Consider the following 13,897-nt stretch of genomic DNA (forward strand, 5'->3'; position numbering starts at 1 on the left):
CAGTGTCGTCTTCTTCTGGATGTAGTCCACGACTATACTGTTTAGCTATATTAGTGTGCGTGGAAACTTACCAATTCTTTGGTTTAAACTTTAGAGTGAAGAAGACAGCTTATAGCCAGTGGGCGAATTTCTTTCCATCCTGTGATACTATAAATAAACAAAATATGTTTATTTCCAACAAAATAAATTACATTAATTGAGTAGAACATGAATCATGCGGTAAGCTGACGTTTGTATCATGTGACTAGTGATATTCTTATTTCAGTTTTGTCTCTTTTATCAACGAACGGCAGTAAAAATGGCGTTTACGGCAGCAATTTGCGTATGCATGTGCTAACTCCGCCCGGAGTAGCCAAGCTCGGTGGTATTAAAACGATAAATATTCATTATGAACTTGCCTTAATTTCGTATACCTCTATATTTGCTATTTGCTTAATTATACTAGCTTATTCGTAGATGGAGTTTTGACTTATGCTTTGTTAATATGCGGGGTTTTCTGTTCTATTATATTAGTTAATTTACGAAATGTTGATACTTCGTTAGTGCAGAATGTATATCATACGGAGACCACATTTTATTTGTTGTTGTTATTATATTTTGTTATTTTTTCTGTAAATTTTGTGTTTAGTTTAGTAGCGTTGTGAAGCCACTCATTGGCCTCCGCAGAATATCAGTGCAGCGGGCTTGCTTGCTGCGTTTGCTGAGCTGGGGCCAATTTTTGGTGTCACGCAGCATTGTAGTAAATTAATTTTATAATATTATATTATAATATTATAGTCGAACTTTATGATGTAATATATTATATTGTGTGATGCTAAAAATAAATCTTATTCTTATTATTCTTATTTTTGAGGGATTAAAGCGTTAGTAACATAGAATATCATTGGATTAAAGTATCATAATATTATGTCATTTTTAATCAGAACCGGTAAAGCGGTTTAAGTGCGAAGGGGTAACATACCTTCTTAATAATAGCTTTTTTTTATAATTTTCTTAATAAAAGCTTCGCAAGTTGAGTCTTTTTCATTGTTTTTTTTTCATTATTTTATACTATGATATTTAAATAGTAGTAAGTAATTATAATCTTGAAATAATCTTTTTTTCGCTTATAATAATGATTGCTATAAAACCTAGAAATAACTGAAGGACACAAGACTTAAGGGCCTTATATTCAGTACCGCTTATAAGTTATAAAAATTATCTCAGTCCGAAATATAATAAAAGTAAGTTATCCTATTTTCTATTGTTCCTTTGTGCTTACCCTTCATTTATTTTCTTGGTATTGGAATAAGGGAAAACCCTCAATCTGCCGCGTGATTGAAAGAAGACCCATAATTTTGGGAGTCTTTGCTTTCAATTATTGTCTTCTGGTATTTTCGTAGTTGAATATAATATTATGATAACTACTTCCTTATATTATAATTTTTAAACGGTGTTGAACTAAAATTAGCATGCTATTTTCTTATTTTCTTTCTTTTATCGAATACAATATATCGAAGGTGTAACAAAACTAAGCGATAATATTTTATGTGTATGTGTCCCTTATATTATAGAGTTTACTCTGAAAGTAGCAGCGCTAAAAGAGCAATTTTTTTGGATTTGTATGGGCGTAAATTCGTCTAAAATACAAAAGTTTTTAAAAAAGATAATCTTTCCACTCATAAGGGACTCATATTACACAGTACACACCATACAGTATAATAACTTTGTGTTGTTACACCCTGTATACGTTATACCTATACTGTATAACATACTACAACTACAACAATATTGCTGCACGGGTAATTAATAGGACACCACAAGTAAATTGATGCAGCTTAATAGCCGAATTACTGAATGATTTAGTCTATCGTAATGACCGTCCATTGTTAATAAGAATGAGGACGTTTATTTGCAGAATTATTATGGTAAATACGAATGATGGGGATGGTATAAAATAACACTGATGTAATTAAAAAGATACAATGCAATTGCATTGGTAACTGCGAGAGTGAGGTTGTCAGACGGGCCCAAATGGCTAAATCTGCAGTTGGGCGCTTAGAAAAGATGGAAGAACAAGAACATCTATCGCAGCACGAAAATAGCACTAATACGTTATTCAAATTCATTTTTATTTTTTTTGCGTATGTGTGTTACAATAATAGGTCTTATAATATTTTATATCAAGTTAAAAAAAAAATTACGGTTTAAATTCTAAAACAATAATTAATAGAAGAAATAATAAAAGTAAGTCATAAGAATTAAACATTATAAAGCGATAACATAATACCTATTAAGTATTAGGTTTTAATATTTGAGTCATAACATTCATAATTAATTCACAGTATTTCACAGTACATTCACAGTATTAAAAAATATGTCCTGTCACATGACGTGTCGTAGAGAGGTTATAAATAATAAGCATGGTCAAATGAAGCATGGTTTTCACAACCTTACAATTTAGAAAACGTGGCAGCTTAATTAAGTATCAAACATAACATATTTTCTTTGTTCAAAATTAAATAGAAGATAAATGATAATTATTGTGCTGCTAATTGCTAATCAAATGCAATAATTCGCCATAGCGTTCACTTACATGAGATGCGCACAATAAAGGTATTCATTTTGTTCTCATTTTATGCTATATTCTATTTTCTATTTCTATAAATTATTGAGTAGGTATAATCGTTTTAATATGCTGCCGGTCTTATCATTTTAGCATACAAACTGAACACAACGTTCCTTAATCTTTTCAATATTTTTATATGCCTCCGAGACATGGATACTAAAAGCACGTACTCGAGCCAAGATGTGCTTTTGAAATGTGGTGCTGGCGCAAAATGCTCGGCATCCCCTGGACTGCACATCGGACAAACACGTCTATACTCCAGCAATTTAAAATTACCAGCCTGTCCACTCTTTGTCTACAAAAATTGCTCGCCTTTTTGGCCACATAGCCCGCCGGGAGCCTAGTAATCTGGAGAGTCTCATACTAGCTAGGCAATTAGAGGGGAAATGATGCAGAGGCAGAGTGGCTACACGATGGACAGACGCGATTGTCAAGGCTACTGACTGCACATTCCAGGAGGCACTGCATCAAGCCAAAAACAGATACAAGTGGACCTTTCCTATCCCGGAAAGCAAATTTTGGTGGTCACGTCCCTCAGCCATGAGGATATGACTAGGAAGAGGAAGAATTAAAAAAAAAGGAGATACTTTGGAAAGGTTAAGTTTGATTTGAAATGAATAGTTAATTCTCTATATTTTTATATTTATTTCATTAATTTGGAAAGGTGGTTAGTTTTTATCATGAACCGTACGTAGTCCTTGCATCAGAAACGACACATTGAATCACTTACGGATTTTGTTACGAAGAAATTTTATTCCCGACCATTCGACTGCTTTCCAGCGACCGTCTTCAAAGAAGAATGAGTTAACATACGTCAAATTGGCTGAAGTTCTTCAACTACCCGTACATTCATCAATTATTATACATTGTATTGCGATCTAAGTACGTAGAATGCACTCACAGTATCTCGAACCCGCAGTATTTTAAATCTTAAACCACGTCTGAGGTGTTATGTGTAATAAATGATCGCGCTTCGACTATTAATTATTTAAACACTAGATTGCCCGTTAAGTTTCACTTAACTCCTAATTTTTTTAACGTATAAACCTTCCCTGTACTTTCACTAATATTTCAAGACTAAAATTAGTTAAATCGGTTCAGCCACTTTCAAATTTAATCTAACAAAATTAATAGGTCTAAACACCAAGTACTGTTAGGTTTGTCACAATTAAATGAGGATTATTGAAGATTTCCGATAGTTTGGCAATCTTTCCAACTTCGATTGTGGTTATCGAGTTACGTCCTCACTGCAAAAACTTTTTCATCATGTTTAATACTCTGTTTTTTTTTTATATTTTATACTTTACTTTGTTATAAACTATATAGTATAATATACAGTTAAGATTGTATATCTTCAAAAAGTACAAATTGGTTGTCGTCGCGATCTTCGTCATCATCATAATAATATTATTACTCAAAAAAGTACAAGATGTGTTTGCGTAGGGTAGGTACGATAGCTAGTTTTTGAGCTAAATAAAAAGATGAAGGAAGAAGAAGAAGAAGAGAGAGGGAAAAGAGGCAACAATTGAATATCTACTCATGCCTAGGTTTTTGACTGAAGTTTAACTTTAAAAGCGTTAGTAAATAGATAATATCATAAAATGGATATCAGTCGTGAAAAAAGGAATCTGCCCTTTACGACCGGCGGTTATTTTTCAGTAGATTGGTGTGTCATCGGGTGTTAGCACTACTAGATCTTTGTAGTTGATTGATGGCTGATCCGCCAATCAGACTGATACATCTGAGCTGCGGTGTCAGTCACACTGTCACGGAGTATGGATTCAATTTCCCTGTACGAGTTGACCTGTCGATACAATTTAATTTGGATTTTTGAAATTCCATTACACTGTTATAAGACGCGTTATGCATACAGCATCCGCATCATAATTATGTTTTGTAATGAGTGTTGTATTAAAAACAGTATTATTGATTTTTCCAACTATTAGGTACTATCCTAAAACTTCCTAAGGTTTTTAATTATTAGGTAAAAATAAGTAACCGGCTTATTCATAAATAAATTATTTTTATTATTGTTAAAGTGTTACAATTGCCATTTTCTTCCATACTGATATCATTGCGAATGTGTCTGTTACCTCTTCACGCTCAAACCGCTGAGCCGATTTGGATGACATTTCTTATGGATATGTCGCAAGCGACTGGTTAAAAAAGCCATTCAATCAAACAGCTTGCCCTTTGACTGAACAACACCATTCAATCACACGGCTATACGTCGTTTAGCTGACTTGTTAACTGCAACGTTCAACACTACAGCTAGATGACGCTTAGCGAACTGGTTAAAAGGTAAATTAGATAAGGTAACCGACCATTAGCTTAGTGCTCTTATTACACAAGTATAATGACAACAAGCACATTAATTGTATTCTAACTCATTTTGAACACAGTTGGAATATACCTTGGTAATGCATTTCAGATTCCCGTAATTTCTCCTCGAATATTAATTTTAGTTAAAATTTTATGTGCCCCCATAATTTCTGTCTCTTTAAACAAAACGTACCTAGCGCCGTGGCGGTGAGTGCTGAACTAATTCAATGAAACGGCGGCTTTTGAATCAGCTGTAGTGTTGAACGTTTTGAGCGTCTTAAATATTTAATTAAAAAGCTAGACGTGTGATTGAATGGCGTTGTTCAGTCAAAGGGCTAGCGGTTTGATTGAACGGCTATTTAAACCAGTTGGCTGCGACAGATATAATCTGAGTCGCGGGAAAGGCCATAGATAATCAAATTGCGCAACGGAGCAGGCGTCATCTAGTACCCAAATAAAACCGGATTTAAATCAGATTATTATTTTTTTTACTTATTTATATTTATAATGATTAACAATAATTATCTATTTGTTTGTCTAATTAGCTTCGGTAAGTACTTACCCGGCGTCAGTAACAGTCGGCCTCAAGGAAAAACTAAGAAGAAAACAACCTGAATGCAGTTTGTTCGTAATGCTGCCATTTCGAATGCATTTAGTGCAATTTAGGTATTAGTCTAATGGCGGTACTTATGTTAAGTGTTAAGAAACTTCTAAAAAGTCGATTTTCTTATGTAAGCGTCTGAGGTTTTGTTAAGGCGAAAACTTTAAAAAGAAATTGGTGTAACAGTTAGTATTAGCACGGGACCAGATGTGGGAGGACAGCCTTACATACTCAGTTATTAATGTACCATCGAGGAAATTGATTCCTAGGCAGTTGACAGACCAACATCATTTGGTCGAATCATGTCAATTCAATGTTAATTGTGATCTGGCGGTTGGGTACGCGACCAAACTACGTACGTCCCCCATCTGCCTAGGAATCAACTTCTTTGATAGTACATTAATATTTTGTACCCAGACACCACCAGACAAAAATAACAGAATATAGGATTTTTTACGGAAAAAAGTACCTAAATGTACCTACTTTATACGCTATGATTTTTTGTACCTATTTAGATTCTTAAGAGGAGTCCACACCGCCCTTTTTTCCATACAAACGTTGTCCCCTGTTTCCTCCCTGGATAATGCTAGTAGAGTTATAATTTTTTCCTGAATATCTATGGCCACTAATACAATGTCTCTATGTTGTCTTTTTTTTTTTTTCATAATTTAATTATTAAATAAGATATGAACGTTCAAAAACCCAAAAAAATGGCCAGATTTTCCGCTGTGTTCAAACGTCCAGAAAACAGATTTGGCTAGATTATACAAAAAAAAGCAAAACATAGAAACACAGCTCAATCCTTTTTTTAATCTTTAATGAAAAAACTACTTAAATCGGTTAAGTTTTGGAGAAGGAATCAGGGGAGAACGAATCGTTGATTTTCTGGATTTTCTGCAGTTGTCTCTATCGCGTTCTGCAGTATATTACACGTATTTTTTTTTCATTTCTCTAGCCCCTAGTGTATCCTCTTAAATACTCTTCATAGCCGAACGACATTAAAAACCTCCACCACCATTTACCAAATTTTATCAAAATCCGTTTAGTGGTTTAGGCGTCAAGTGGTAACTGACAGACACACTTTCGCATTTAAAATATTAGTATGGTTTAATAAATTATCCCACAATAGCCGTAGAAAATCATTTGAGCGATATAATTCCCAAACAAGAGTAGTTAGAACTCCGCGGCATTTGTATTCAGAGTACGATTTCGTGAGAAACAAATTTTTAAAATTGAATCTAGGAACGAAACGAGTCTGTGATACAAACATTGCTTACACAATCGGCCGCCGAACAATAAGTTATATATTTTATGAGATTCTCCAAGAGGGTTTGGGCTTATTTTAAATAATTGTTAATAACATTTTGGATGAAAGGACAGTCCATACTGATATCATAAATGCGAAGTTACCTTACACGATTTTGCTGAAATTTTATACTTCGGATCCTGGGAAAGGACTTAGTGTCTAAGCACACTAGGCCGAAGTTACGCGGCGTAAATTACGCATGATTACGTCAATGCATACAAAATACGGACGGTACGCGACGGAATAGTGTGTCATCGGTAATTTAAAATACATTGCGGGCGTAATCATCAGCTTTTATAGGATACTTTTGTAGGGTCGAGGACCCCTACACTGCAACGATGGGCAGAAGGGAAACTGGGGTTACTTGGTGGCTGAGACAGCTGGGCAGATGGTCTGATAGGGCTGATGTGCTGATGCTCGTAGTCACACGACACTGTCACCTTGTCTTTAGTCTATATCACTGAGCTGAGGATTTATCGCGATTCACGGGAACGGCTAGCCGATATTTTTCGTATTTAACGATCGCGCGCCGGTAATGGACTGTGTCGTACTGTGTCACTTGTCAAAGGGCTTGACGTATGACATCTGACAGCGACTCATGCGCAGTGTTGCCAACTGCCACATTCGTCGCGCTAAAGTTTGGCGCGAACAACTTTTTATCCCAGAAAAATGTACGGTTCCCGCGCGATAAACGAATTTTGGCGCAAAAGAGTTGCGGGCGTCATGTAGTTTAAAATGTTTGTTAATAAAATTTTGGGTGAAAAGAAAGTTACCGTATTAGTTACAAGTTTATTGAAGTAACATAGTCGTATTGCACTACATTTTAATGATAAGACCGTACTTTCTGTATATTTGTGTTGCGAAAATACATAACACAAAAGAGTGTCTCTTGTAAGTTGCATAGTATTTTATATTATTACACATGAAATGCAAAATGTAGATGCAGTTCATTAAAACGGGTAAACATTAGACCTATGTTGAAATAATCCTCTTACATTCGTGTAGACAAAGGAAAAGATTTACAGTTCGTGAGTAAGTTACAGTACAGACCGACCACTAAATATAAAACGTAAACATGCAATGTGTAGATAACATTGCTTAAAATCTTTGTTAGTGCCTGTATTTATCCATACATATATATAAATTCGAAACCATCTGTTACCTCTTTCCGCTGAAAAGTCTGTACCGATTTTGCTGAAATTTGGTACGGAGATACTTAATAATTTTTATCTCTGACTTCCGAGTATGTAAAGTTCCTGCGCGATAAAGGAAAAATAATAATAATAATATTATTATTATTTGAAAGATAGCTGACAATATATATCTATTATCTATGTATTTTAATGATAGACAATTAAAGTCAACTGTGCTATAGGCCTCTTGGATATCGTTGCTAAGCTACGGCAACGCCGCGGGTCGGTTGACGGCGGAAACTCACGGGCGCTTTTCTCATATTATGATTCTCATACAAGTCACTGCACTTTTTTGGTAATTGTTTATATTTTTAGTACAATAAAAAGTAATGAGCCAAATTATTATTGATTGTGGACTTCATAATATTTCCGCAGACTTTTTCCGCGGAAAATCAGTACTTATTGAAAGCTATATTTACTTAAATATACACGATCATTAAATATTATTTCAAATTCATTGAATATGATTTTTTACTTTGTATTTATTTATTTGTAAGATCATCTTCTTAGTTATTACTTATTACTAAAAACAGGTTGTTTACCTTATTAAAAATTATAGAGCACAAACTAATTCCAAAGCAATCATGTTCATGAAGTCTTCGAAATCCATGATGATGGAGAGCGAATCATCCGTGTAAAAGTAATACCATAGACCAGAGTAGGTAATCGACTGTACGACGTGAAAGTGGAGCTATGTATTGAATAATCTAAACAAATATATTTTCAGCAACTTTTCAACCATACATGCAAAATAAAAATGGAAAATGCAGATGTATTTCATTATCAAAGAAATTTTTCTTTGATTTTTATGATTAATATGTAATATAATAAATTTACTAGATGACGCCCGTAACTCCGTTGTGCCATAACTCTATATCTCATACATAAAACAATGGTATTAAAAATAACTTGCACGTGATATTTTAGAAATATTCATGCGAGATTTAGATTTAAGCATGATTATTAATCGGCATTTTGATTTCGATACGTTTCCCAATTCCGTCTCAGAAACGAATAAAACGTTAATTCACGAATCCGAGATTGGGATTTTTTGCACCCTACAACACAACAGTACCCTGTACCGCCCATATTTTCCTTATTCAGAGCACTTTTTAACGTTGTCAACGTGTTTTCATTTTTAACTAGTAAACCGTATTTCACAGCTGATCGCACTCTGACACCCACGTGTTGCCTGAATCTGCCACTCGCCGCGCCACTAGAGATATCCAAGAGGCCTATACGAGTAGAATACGATTCCGCATATTATATTCGAAACTTGCGAAGTTTGAAAAACTCTACAAAAACTACATAAAAATTAAACATGTGGATGTTTACATTATCTTATCTTATATATAAAATTCTCGTGTCACAATGTTAGGCCGCGTACTCCTCCGAAACGGCTTTACCGATTTTAACCAAATTTTATATGCATATTCAGGCTACTGGGTACTTATTATATTGATAAGTGCATTTGTTGAATAAATAATAGTAAATTATAACAACTCGAGACTGACTGCGACCATTGTTTGTGCGACGGGATAGCGATGGACGTTGCCATGGTGACATAATTATTTAGTCACTTCAATAAAATAATGCGAGCGAAATACTTTATATGGCAAGAAACGTTTGCCGGGACAGCTAGTAAAATATATTATGCTAGAGTTTATTCATAATATACAATATAAATAATATTCTTTTAACGTTAAACATTCTCATAAATTACTAGAATAATCATCAAGTGTTATCTCTGTACAAGTTTTTACTCTAGCGCGACGTTCCGGTTCATAAATTTCCGTACATATTGTAGGTATATTTCATAAAACGATTTAACGCATTAATTTATTTTACGGCAAAATTAACAGTCTGTTAAAAGCTCGACATGACAAAGTGCTCTTTCTCTTATTACTTTTAGGGTCATAAGCCTTACGTGCAGTAATTTTATTAATTACCCTTCGTCTTAAGAACATAATGAAGAAACAAAGTGCTTTCAGACCCATCAAAATTCATACGAGGCCATTAAGTTGTAGTAAAAAGGGGGAGTCCGTCACGAATGTGCCATGTCGGTATAATTTTGTGTCTCTTTACAAAATTAATTATTACATCACATTATTTTTGTTTAAAGATAAGAGCGTATTGAGATGCTGCGCAGGGGCCGCCGTGTTTTTCATGCAGTTTGCCTATCGCGGATTAAGTAACGAAAAGTGTATCTGTATTTTTAACCGACTTAAAAAATGGGAGGTAATCAATTCGACGCGTATGTATGTAATATTTTCAGAACTGCCCAATTTTCGTATATTATGTCAGTCTATATTATCAGCGTCTGAAGAAATGTGCCAAATTTCAAAAGTGTATAATATATGTATGGATGTTTGTTTTTATGTTTGTGCTCGCATATCTCTGGAACTACCATTCAGATTTTAGTACTTAATTATTTTTTTCTTGTACTAGGTATTGTTCAACTTAGGGTATTGTGCAAGTTTCATCAAAACCGGTTCCGTAGTTTTGGAGATAGGGAGTTTTAATTCTCAATCACGTACAATTTTGAAGTTGGTTTTATCTTTTTAAAATACAGTTATAATGCTTTAGGTATAGTATTTCGATCTTTGGCATGGTTATAATTTGTTTTGGTTCCGGATAAAGCTTCATCCTGAAAACGTATAGTGTTACCATATAAATAGGCCGCAGGAAAAAATGTGATCTATCTCAAGCTTTATAATTTTCATTTAGTGAAAGCAAGCGGTACGAACACTTTATAGTCATTTGTTATGTCATATATTAATATACTTTCGCTTCTGATCATACAAATTGGTTTGGTCTACGATTTTGCTAATTAGCCTCAAACTAAACTCAAATGGAGGTGAATGTTATTGTGATGGAAATGCATGGAAGTGACAATCGGGGGCCACGTAATAGCCAATTAATGTCAATTCCATACATTGTGTAATCAACAAAATAACAACATGGGAGCAGATACAATGATTAGTCCGTGAGCTAGTGATGGTCCAACTAGCGTTATCTGAGGGCGACCACTCATTTGCAATAATCGAAATACAAGCTTCGAGTCTCCCACACCGGTTTCGGTGACGGTGGCCGGTTTCATTGAAACCAGGCCAGTTAGGCAGGAGTAATTTTATAGTGCCCAAGTGTGTGCGCAGTACACAAGAGCACTCTCTATTCCTTTACTCTCATAACCCAGTGGGGCGGAAGACCGACACGACTGGCGAGAGATCAGGCGCAGGACCGACTTTTTACATGCCCATCCGACGCATGGATCATCTTACTTGTCAGACAATCAGTCAGGATCAGCCTGCATTGTCCTAACCAAACTTGGAAATAACATGTTGACGACCCGCGAGTCAAGAGCCACGTTCTTAACCACTGGACCACGGAGGCGTTCTAAATATATATATAACTCAAAGGTGACTGACTGACATGACTGACTCAGAGACATTTAATTATGATTAAACTTCAATTTAATGAAGAGTTTGACAGATGTATGCTTATGTCAAAATTTTGAATTAATTTTCCACTCTGAGTGCGGCAGACAGAGATCTATCAACGCACAGCCCAAACCACTGGACGGATCGAGCTGAAATTTGGTATGCAGGTAGATGTTATGACGTAGGCATCCGCTAAGAAAGGATTTTGATCAATTCTACCCCCAAGGGGATAAAGTAGGGGATGAAAGTTTGTATGAAACTTTGTTGATTTTAAACCGATCGGGCTGGGACTTTGATACCTAATTAATAATAATACTACTTAACGCGAGCGAAGCCGCGGGCAAAAGATAGTAATTTATAAAGCTAAAAAGTATATTTGTTTATTTGAACGCAATATAATAGACCACGTGGTAAAATATAAACTAAAATATTTTAATGGCCCCCAGGCGACACAAAATTATCTAGAGATCCTGATGATGAATATGGATCACATTTTTGACACAATAATATATTAACTAATCAAAATATATTATATATTTAAAACACAGCTAAAACACTGCAAATTGCAGGAGTATTTTTATAGATCATATTAATATTTCTGATATAATAGTACCTGTATTGTAACTTTCATTTCAACAATAATTGTTGAACACCTGTGGCTATATTATTAGGTTGGTAAAACAAAGAATTGTAACGAAATTTCTTTCATTTCCGGTATAAGTAATCAATTTCCGCTGCGGCTCCCAAAAATGTGCGTGTTAATGTGTTACCTAATATTGTGAATTGTGATGTTGTTTAAGAGTAATGCAGTAAGCGCTGAGTAAAAGTATGAAATTATTTTACTAGATGCGCCCGCAACTCCGTTGCACCAAAATTCGTTTATCGCGCAAGAACCGTACATTTTTCGGATTTAAAAAATATCCTATATACATTCCCGGGACTAAGTATCTCCATACAAAATTTTAGCAAAATCGGTTGAGCGATTAGGGCGTGAAGAGGTAACAGACATACACTTTCGTATTTTTAATATGAGTGTGGATAAAATATATCTTACTTAATATATTACTAGCCATTTGACCGAGCTTTGCTCGGTATTCGATAAAACACGAATAAAATGACATTTTTTAAAAATGATTCCTAGCTAGATCGATTTATCGCCCCCGAAACCCCCTATATACTAAATTTCATGAAAATCGTTGGAGCCGATTCCGAGATTCCAATTATATATTTATATATATACAAGAATTGCTCGTTTAAAGATATAAATATTAAGTAAGACTAGTTATAAATATGTTACTTGATGTTGCCAGCAACTTTGTTCATTCATTTATTGCATGAAAGCGTACATTACATAATGATGTTGGGTTAAGAATGATGCATTAAGGGCGCGTCTAACCCAAAATTTTCGATTTAATAATTCATTTTTAAACTTGAAAATAAGCTCCAAGTTGTTTCATTTTCTAAAATTAGATACTACATTATATTTCCAAGAATTCAGAAAACAAAAACACGATACCTACCTTAAATTTTTCTCGATAGAAAAAAATCACAAAGATGCATCTAATTTTCACGAATTTTCCATTTATTGCCATAACCGTGCATTGAACTAAGTTATTATTTTAACACATTGTATAAAATTCTATTATTGAGAATCTGACCTAGCAGATTTTTAAAATGTTGTATATTTATCGAGTTATTGAGAAAAAACTAATTCGGCGATGAATCCGCGTCGTCCTTCTTCCGACTTGAGATTTTTGAAAGACGGCCGTGAGTGTGAAGAGAGAAGGACGATGTTTGATTTTTTGGGTTAGTCGCCCTCTTAAATACTATAGCACAGAAAAAACGGTAACTTAAAAAAAACACTAGACTGAAACTACCAAAAAAATATAAATAAGTTGATATTTTATTCCTGCTGAATATTCCAAACATATTATGTACTTAATACGGTTATGTTTGAATGTACCTAAATCCCGGCGCGAACATTGTCTGAATATTAATTGTGAATGTGGACGAACACGTGACATGGACTACTAATTATACGTCACTATGTCGCATTACAGCCGCATACGTAGCGAAGTAAAAGTCTACTACAATGACGTAGACGCAGTCGTATTAAAATAACTAGATATTTGACCGAGCTTTGCTCGGTACTTATTCGATAAAACACGAATTAAATTACATTTTCTAAAAATTATTCCTAGCTAGATCGATTTATCGCCCCCGAAACCCCCTATATACTAAATTTCATGAAAATCGTTGGAGCCGATTCCGAGATTCCAATTATTATATAATATATACAAGAATTGCTCGTTTAAAGATTTAAAGATATAAGATTAAACGATTACATAATTATATTATAGAAATGAATGACGTGTACTTATATTATTTCAAAGACGTAGCTAATTTTTAGTGTTCCGTACCCAAAGG

The 13,897-nt window shown here is 34.5% G+C and overlaps 1 protein-coding gene across 1 annotated transcript in view; it reads right to left on the reverse strand.

Annotated features, from left to right (window-relative positions):
• Window positions 1-7,248, reverse strand: part of LOC121730538 (lachesin-like) — a 144,363-nt gene extending 137,115 nt beyond the window's left edge. The window contains exon 1 of the mRNA XM_042119629.1: window positions 7,202-7,248. The gene's annotated coding sequence lies outside the window, so the exon portion shown is untranslated. The remainder of the gene's footprint in view (window positions 1-7,201) is intronic.
• Window positions 7,249-13,897: the final 6,649 nt, after the last annotated feature.

This window comes from Aricia agestis, chromosome 9 (genome assembly GCF_905147365.1).
Source record: "Aricia agestis chromosome 9, ilAriAges1.1, whole genome shotgun sequence".
In the NCBI taxonomy this organism is placed as follows: domain Eukaryota; kingdom Metazoa; phylum Arthropoda; class Insecta; order Lepidoptera; family Lycaenidae; genus Aricia; species Aricia agestis.